This window comes from Chenopodium quinoa, unplaced genomic scaffold (assembly GCF_001683475.1).
Source record: "Chenopodium quinoa cultivar QQ74 unplaced genomic scaffold, ASM168347v1, whole genome shotgun sequence".
Taxonomy (NCBI): domain Eukaryota; kingdom Viridiplantae; phylum Streptophyta; class Magnoliopsida; order Caryophyllales; family Amaranthaceae; genus Chenopodium; species Chenopodium quinoa.
The window spans coordinates 3,193,453-3,202,888 of record NW_018745080.1 but is presented as its reverse complement, the minus strand read 5'-3'; positions in this window follow the sequence as shown (position 1 = coordinate 3,202,888).

Below are 9,436 nucleotides of genomic sequence, written 5' to 3'. Positions count from 1 at the left end.
GGGAGCTTATAGAGCTTCAAGCGGCATTGCTCCACCCGTTACTCAAGCCAATGACTTCGAGATTCGGCCCGCAATGATTAATTTGATTGAAAGGAGGCAATATAGTGGAGCAAAACATGAGAGCCCTCTTGCACACTTGAACGAGTTCGAAAAATATTGCAAAACGATCAAGGTAAATGGGGTAACTCAAGAGTTTGTGAGACTAAAGTTGTTTCCTTTTTCTTTGATAGGAAGGGCTCTTGAATGGCTTGAGAAGGAGGTGAGGCCTAACTCCTTGAGAACTTGGGACGAGGTCACCACGGCTTTGTTAGGAAGATTCTATTCCCAAAAGAAGACGGCCGAGGCAAGAGCTTTGATCCAAGGTTTCCGTCAAAAAGCTAGTGAAACCATTTATGAAGCATGGGAACGATACAAGGAATATCAAAGGGAGTGCCCTCATCATGGCATTCCGTCATATCAAGTGCTTCAAATTTTCTATGGGGGCTTGAGCCCACAAGGAAAGACTAGCTTGGATGCAGGAGCGGGTGGCCCGATTATGAACAAGACGGAGGAGCAAGTCATAGAGATAATTGAGGATGTGGTGAGGCACCACATGGATTGGCAAGAAGGAGAGAGAGATTCTCTAAACAAGGGAGGAAATGCGGTTTACTCCGTTGATCACCTTAATGCCATCAACAATTTGACCTCCCAAATCGCCAACCTTGGAAAGGAGATGACGTCCATTAAGGCAAAACTAGAGACCTCTAGTTCAACACAAGAGCATCCCTCCCAATCTAAGGGGAGAGGTATGAATTCTAACTCTTCTCCCTCTACTTCTAATAACATGCCTCATGGATGTTTGTTTTGTGAAAATTGTGGGTCTTATGACCATGATACCTCTTCTTGTAATTATGATTTCCAACCCCAACCCCAATACGAAGATGGTAATGAAAATGAAAATGAACAAGTCAATGCCTTGTCTTATGATAATAGACATAGGAATGATAATCAAAGATACTTACCACCAAATAGAAGAGAACAAGAGGGGAATTCCTATAACCAAAGAGGAAATGATTACGATTACCATAATCAAAATCAATGTGGAAATAGGAACCAAAGGGACCAAAATCCCCAAGGTAACTACAACCAACAAGGTGGTTATGGTAACCATAATCATAATAATCAAGGAAACTATGGGAATCAAGGGCAATTTCACCAAGGAGGAAACTCTAATAATCGGAACAATTGGAACAACAATAATAATAGAGGTTCTTCAAATCAAAATGCGTCCAATTCGAATGTTAGAGGTAATAGGGCTTCCCAAGACAACCACTATGCACAAGCACCACATAGTAGGTCTAGCTTGGAGGAAATGATGGAAAATCAAACTAAAATGTTCAATTCTTTCATGGCCTCAAGTGAAAAGAAATTTAGTGAAGTGATGACCCATAATAAAATGCTAGAGACACAAATTTCACAATTGGCCAATGCTTTGAAGGAAGGGACTAGCACTTCTAAACTACCACCCCAAGGACTAGATCCTAAGAGGCCTGTAAATGTTATATCAACAAGGAGTGGTAAAGTTTTGGAAGAAAGTGTTCCTAAAAAAAAGCAATGAGAGAATGAACATGAGTGAGCCTCCCTTTAAAAGTGATTCTAAACAAGAGAGAGAGCAAAACCATGAGAATGAAAAGGAGAAAGAATGTGAGAAAGAAAAAGAATTTGAGAAAGAGAAAGATTTTGAAAAAGAGAGTGAAGAGAGAAGAGAAAAAGAGAGAGAAACAAAACAATTGCAAAAACTACCATATCCTCACAAATTTGTTAGAAACAAATTAGATGTGCAATTTGGAAAATTTCTTGAAACATTGAAACAAATTCACCTTTCAATTCCTTTTACCGATGCTATTAAGCAAATGCCTAACTATGCTAGGTTTTTGAAAGATATTTTGAGTGGAAGGAGAAAGTGTGAATTGGTTGAAACGGTGAGTCTCACCGAGAATTGTAGTGCAATTATCATGAACAAGATGCCACCCAAATTAAAAGACCCCGGTAACTTTTCTATCCCATGTGCAATATACAAGATGCAAATTGATAATGCTTTGTGTGACCTAGGGGCTAGTGTTAGCCTAATGCCATACTCGGTATACCAAAGACTTGGTATAGGGGAACTTCTACCCACCAACATCACCCTACAATTGGCCGATCGCTCTATTAAATTCCCAAAGGGTAAGGTAGAGGATGTTCCTCTAAGAGTGGGGAAGTTTGTAATCCCGGTGGATTTTGTTGTGTTAGAGATGGATGAAGATGTTAACATTCCAATAATTCTAGGAAGACCTTTTCTTGCTACTTCGGGTGCTTTAATAGATGTTCAAAGTGCTAAAATTTCACTAAAAGTAGGAGATGAGGTGATAGAATTTGATTTGAATGAGAGCATGAAATATCCAAGCTCTAGTCTTGATAATTGCATGATGATTGATACTATTGATTCTATTGTAACTTCTATGCATGAGCACTTGCTCACTACTAACGATGCCCTTGAGAATGTCCTTTTGAACAAGGAAAAGATAGGTGACCAAAGCAAAGAGATGGCATTGTATGAAGAGATGCTTGAAGGAAGTACGGAACCAAGCAATGAGCAAGTGTGCATGGGAATCACAACACATGATGCATTAGAAGTAGCTACCTCAAGAGAAGGTAAGGGTGTTCCAATGGTAGAGTTGAAACCTCTACCATCACACCTAAGGTATGAGTTTTTGGGCCCCAATTCAACTTTTCCGGTTATTGTGAATTCTTCTTTGAACGAGTGCCAAACTCAAATGTTATGTGGTGTTTTGAGAGATCACCAAGGTGCTTTAGGCTATACCATAGATAACCTCAAAGGTATTAGCCCCGCTTTATGTATGCACCACATAACACTTGAGGAGGGTGCTAAGCCTTCCATTGAGAGGCAAAGGAAACTCAATCCTCAAATGGGGGAGGTGGTGAAGAAAGAAATCACCAAACTCCTTGATGCCGGCATCATCTTCCCCATTTCGAGTTCTAGATGGGTTTCCCCCGTTCATGTGGTCCCTAAAAAGGGAGGAATGACCGTAGTTGAAAATGAGAATGGTAATCTCATTTCAACTAGAACGATGACCGGTTGGAGGATGTGCATAGACTATAGACGTCTAAATGCATCCACCAACAAGGATCATTTTCCTCTCCCTTTTATCGACCAAATGCTTGAAAGACTAACCAAGCACAAGTATTATTGCTTTCTTGATGGTTATTCGGGTTTCTTTCAAATCCCTATAAACCCGGATGACCAAGAGAAAACAACTTTTACTTGTCCCTATGGAACTTTTGCATATAGGAGGATGCCCTTCGGGCTTTGCAACGCACCGGCAACCTTCCAAAGATGCATGATGAGTATTTTTGGGGACATGCTTGAAGCCGAAATGGAAGTTTTCATGGATGATTTCTCGGTAGGGGGCCTTTCGTTCGAGGATTGTTTGTCCAACTTGGGCAAGTGCTTGACAAGATGTGAGAAGGTCAATTTGGTTTTGAATTGGGAGAAATGCCACTTTATGGTGGAAGAGGGAATTGTCCTTGGTCATAAGATTTCAAGCAAAGGGATTGAGGTTGACAAGGCCAAGGTTGAAGTGATAGAAAAGCTTCCGCCACCAATCAATGTGAGAGGAGTAAGGTCATTTTTGGGGCATGCCGGGTTCTATAGGAGATTCATCAAGGATTTCTCACAAATTGCTAGACCCCTAAATGCTCTTCTTCAAAAAGATGCCATCTTTATTTTTGATGAAGAGTGTCTCCAAGCTTTCAACAAATTAAAGGAGGCTTTAATCTCAACTCCAATTGTGCAAGGGCCAAGATGGGATTTGCCATTTGAACTTATGTGCGATGCAAGTGATGTTGCGATTGGAGGAGTATTGGGGCAAAGGATAGAGAAGAGGCTTCACGTGATTTACTACATGTCTAAGACTTTGAATGAAGCTCAACGGAACTACACCACAACGAAGAAAGAGTTTCTTGCCGTGGTTCATGCTTTTGAGAAGTTTTGGAACTACCTCATTGGTTCCAAAACTATTGTTTATACCGATCACGCAGCCATTAGGTACCTTATTGCAAAGAAAGAATCCAAGCCACGTCTTCTTCGGTGGGTCCTATCTCTCCAACAATTTGATGTTGAAATCCGTGATAAAAAGGGGGTCGAGAATGTGGTTGCGGACCATCTTTCCCGACTAGAGAATGTGCAAGCTAGTGATGATGAAATCCCTATATGTGATGAATTGAGAGATGATATGCTTTACATCTTGAATGAAAAGGAGCTTCCTTGGTTCGCCGACTTGGTAAACTACTTGGCTTGTGGAGAATGCCCACCCAATTTCTCCAAGAATCAAAGGAAGAAGCTAAAAAGGGAAGCAAGACATTATGTATGGGATGATCCCATTCTCTACAAACGAGGAGTAGACGGTTTGCTCCGTAGGTGTGTCCCGGATGAACAAGTGCAAGGAGTGCTCAAGATGTGCCATTCCGATCCATGTGGAGGGCATATGGGAGCCAACAAAACTGCATTGAAAATCTTGCATAGCGGTTTGTGGTGGCCTCACATCTTCAAGAACGCTTGGGGATTTTTGAAGACTTGTGACCGCTGTCAACGAACCGGCAACATATCCAAGCGCAATGAGATGCCCCAACAACCGATTCTTGAGCTTGAGGTATTTGATGTATGGGGTATGGATTTCATGGGGCCATTCCCAAATTCTCATGGGAATCAATACATCCTTGTGGCGGTCGACTATGTATCAAAATGGGTGGAAGCCATTGCCTCCCCAACTAATGACCACAAGGTTGTCATGAAGATGTTCAAAAAAGTCATATTTCCAAGATTCGGTATTCCAAGGGCGGTGGTGAGTGACAATGGTTCACATTTTGTTCATAGTGCTTTTCAAAAGATGCTAAGAAAGCACGGGGTCCACCAAAGATTCGGCCTTACCTATCATCCACAAACAAGTGGACAAGCGGAAGTGTCTAACCGTCAAATAAAGCTAATCCTCGAGAAGACGGTTGCTAAGAACAGGAAGGATTGGTCAGAAAAGCTTGATGACGCTCTATGGGCATATAGAACTACGTACAAGACCCCAATAGGCACAACTCCATATCGTCTAGTGTATGGAAAATCTTGTCATCTACCGGTGGAGCTTGAGCACCGGACCCAATGGGCGATCAAGAAGATTAATTTCGACTTGGCTAGCGCGGGAGAGCAAAGATGGCTTGATTTGCATGAGCTTGAAGAGCTAAGGTTGGAAGCCTATGAGTGTGCTAGCAACTATAAGAATCGCACTAAGGATTGCCACGACCGGAACATTGAAAAGAAAGCATTTCTAAAAGGCGATAAGGTACTCCTCTACAATTCTAGGATGAAATTGTTTCCCGGGAAACTTTTATCAAGGTGGAGTGGACCTTTTGTTGTCAAGGAAGTGTTTCCTCATGGAGCCGTGGAAGTTTGGGATATGGACGGCAAGAGATCTTTCAAGGTGAATGGGCATCGCCTCAAGCTTTACTACGAGGGTGCTCATGTGGGTGTTTTAGAATCAACTCAATGTAATCTTACCTCCTGAGTGTGGAGGTCGTCAAGCTATTGACGTTAAAGAAGCGCTTCCGGGAGGCAACCCGAGTAAAAAAAAAGAAAAAAAAGAGAGGGAAGAGAGAGTCAAGAAAATAAAAGGAGTGAAAAATAAAACAATGAATGAGAGAAGAAAAGAATATGAGTGTTGGGAATATCTGATTTTGGCCAATATTGTTGAATTTTGTTCTTGTGGTTTTGATATAGGTACTTGAAGCAAAAAGAGCCGAAGAAAACAAAACAGGAAGCTGTCAACAGCTAGGAGCGGGCGCTCCAACACAACTGCAAGCCCGCTCCAAGCTCAATGTACGAAACAGTAGGCTTCAAGACTGGTAGGAGCGGGCGCTCCAACTCAACTGCACGCCCGCTCCTGTCTGGGTTAGCAAACAGGTTTCAATCATAGCATTAGAGCGGGCGCTCCAACATCATTGCACGCCCGCTCCTGTCAAATGCCGTAGCCAAAATTGATTTAAGGAGCGGGCGCTCCAACTCAACTGCACGCCCGCTCCTTGCTGGGTCAGAAATTCAGATCCTCAACTTCGGCTTGGAGCGGGCGCTCCAACATCTCTGCACGCCCGCTCCAAAACGGTTTTAAAACAGGCAGAAACTCTTTCTCAGTTAGGAGCGGGCGCTCCTACCCAACTGCACGCCCGCTCCTACCTGTCCGGGTAAAAAAAAAGAGGAACTTATCTCTCTTTTTATCACTTTACCCATCATTTCTCACCACTCATTCAAACATTCATACTCTCTCTCCTCCTTCCCATCTACTTCCCTCTCTAAAAACCTCATATTCTCCAACTTCTCTCTTCATTTTCATTATCAAATCTCAACTTTCTTCAACCGAAATTCACAAATTCTTAATCTACATCAAATTCTCTCTCCAAAAACCATAATTTTACAAAAAATTTGGGCAAAAATTTCGAAGACCCACAAGTGGGAATTGAAGAAAATCAATAAGGAAAGGGGCAAGCTTGCTAGTAAAGGAGGAATTTGAGGAAATTGGAGGATTTTAGAGTATTTTCATACTCAAAGTGGTATAATTTTCTTCCTTACTTCACTTTCCCTCTTAAACCTAAGGGTTTTTCTTCAATATTTCTCTCAATTTGTTTATTTCATGATTGTTGTGTAATTAGTTGCATGATTAGGTGATTTAAACAAATTTTCTTGCCTTTGATAATTAAATTGTTGGTTTTTGTGGATAATTGTGGAGTAAGGGAATGGCTTGTGCATGAAAACTTAATTATAATTTGTGAATTTGTGAATTTTTGTGTGAGAATTGTTGTGTTAAGATTGTTGGTTGGTTGTGTGGAATTATTATTGAATTGTGAGCAGGTACCTTGGTTTAATTTGGGGGATTTGAAGTTAAGGAGGTTGTGTTTGTTGAATTTTGGTGCTTGTGTGAGGAGTTTTGAGTGAACCCTTTTTACTTTTTTTTTCCAAATTTTGTCAAGATGGTGCTAAGATTATTTGGAGGTGCGGGAGGAAAGTAAAGAAAGACTTCCAGCATCCAAATATCCGAAAACCAAAACCAAAACCAAACTCAAAACCAAGACAATGCTCCTCCTCCCATTAGAATCCCCGAAAAATTTAAAAAGTATCACTCCGAGCTTTCAAAACGAAAAATCCTTCCAACAAGATTTTACGACCAATCAACTTGCCATCTTTTAGGGATAGATGAAGGAATTCGGCGAGTGGCCGATAATTTCGGATGGTTAAACTACCTCAAGAAGAGGGAGCTAACCTACGAATCGATCACTCTCGAGTTCCTTTCAACCTTAACCATGCGCCGAATCAATGGTGAGGGAGAGCCTCTTGAGTGCGAAATTAAGTTTAGACTTTTCAATCAAGAAAAGACTCTAACCTTAACTCGCCTCAATGAAATATTTGAGTGGCCCGTGTATAATCAAATAGACAACCCCGATAGTTTCTACCTTTCTAGCTACGAAGAGCGAAATTGGTGGAATACTATCGCGGAGTATCCTAATTTCACCACCCGGTCTAGCCACGCTAGCCACATTGTCCACCCCGTACTCCGTATATTCATGAGAATTATGGGGTACGCTTGTTTCTCGAAACAAGATCTCGGGAAGCTAACAAAAGAGGAGATCAAATGCCTCTTTATAGCTTCCCGATTTGAGGGGGACCTTGAGGGTAATGTGAACATGGGATACTTGTTTATCCAAAGGTGCCTTGAGATTAAGAGGAGTTCGGAGTTTAGAGGGGAGATAAAATGTGGTGGCATGATCACAATAATTGCCAAGGCTTTGGGTTTCACTAATTGGGTTGAGCAATTAACCCCGGTGAACGGGTCCAATGTCCTTGACCTTGCCGGACTTGCCTCAATGCAAATGCTTGTGGAGGTCCGTGGCAATGTCACCACATACTCTTGGTTGGTCAAGGGTAAGCACCGTTGCTTTCTCCCTAATGCGGCGGTAATGAACACCGTGGGGAACACTTGGCAAGTGCCATTTGAGCCACTCCCCGCGAATGTTCCCATCCCTGACCAACCATCTCAACCTCGTCGCCATAGTATTTCTACCGCTCCTAGGTTTTTCGGCGGCTCCTCTTCTTCTCCTTCTTCCTCCTTCGACCTTGAATCGGCTTTTCACCGCCTAAATCTTTCCAACCAAAGAATCCTCCAAGAAAATGAATATCAAAGTTATGTGTCTCAAATGACATATCAAAGCCAAGTTGAGAGGGGAGACTTTCTCCCCTATGTCAACTATCCTAACCGCCCCGTTCAAGAGGGGCCGGTTGCGGGTTGGAACAACAACCAACCCACCTACTCTTATTGGCAAGGACCTCGTAGCTCCGTTTCGGAGCTACGATCCTTTCCTCCCTACGATTATTCACAACCCGGGGGTTGTGATTTTAGGGGGACCCATCTTATTACCACGTCCCCGAGACATGTGGTAATATGACTCCCGAGGAAATCGATAATCACCCCTTAAGGGGATACTTCGGGTTTCCACCCGGGTATGATGGTGGGTGGGGCACTAGTAATGCACCGGACTACGGTCACTATCGTAGTAGCCCCAACTATGATCTTCCTCCATACGTGGATCAACCTTCCTTTTCCGGCGATGTAGACCTCAACTATAACTACATGCCATCACCGCCTAGGGAGGATGATCGGGAGTAGCCTTTAGACATTTGTTTTTACCGTTCCCTTCTCTTCTTTTCCCATCATGTGTAACACCGAGGCCGGTGTCGAGTTCAAGCTTGGGGGGAGATGTTTCTCATTGTGTCCATCTATCGTGGGAACGGTAATCAAATGTCTAGCTTGGGGGAAGTCTTGGGGTCTTTGTGTCTAGGGTAGTTTTCGGTTTTGGTAGGAAATGTGCTTTCTTGTGATGCCTTTTGTGCTATGTATGGAGAAATTTGAGATTGTATGTGGAATGTTTGGCATGAAAGGCTTAGTCTAGCCTTTGGGACTTGTGGTAGGATTCATAAGGTATTATGTTCTAGTTTGCATGCCTATATTAGGTTGTTGTTACCCCTTTTCACGTTTTTATGGCATGCCTAGGCTAGAACAATTGCATATTGATGTTTTTGTCTCACTTCTCTTTATGTGTGTGCTATTTGGAGCATCTTATCTATGGCTTTGATATGATCATGCTTTGGTTGGTTTGATTGTTGGTTGGTATCATGGTTGATTGGCATTGTTCTTGGTCTTGCTTGATGGTGAATTTTGATGATGATTTCCCTTAATATCCAAATTTCTTTTTCTTATCCTCTAACCCCTCTAACATCCAAATTCCCTAATATCCAAATCCCTAATATCCAAATTCTTTAATTAGTCTCTCTTTCCCCCGTTTTCAACCTTTTTCCAATCCC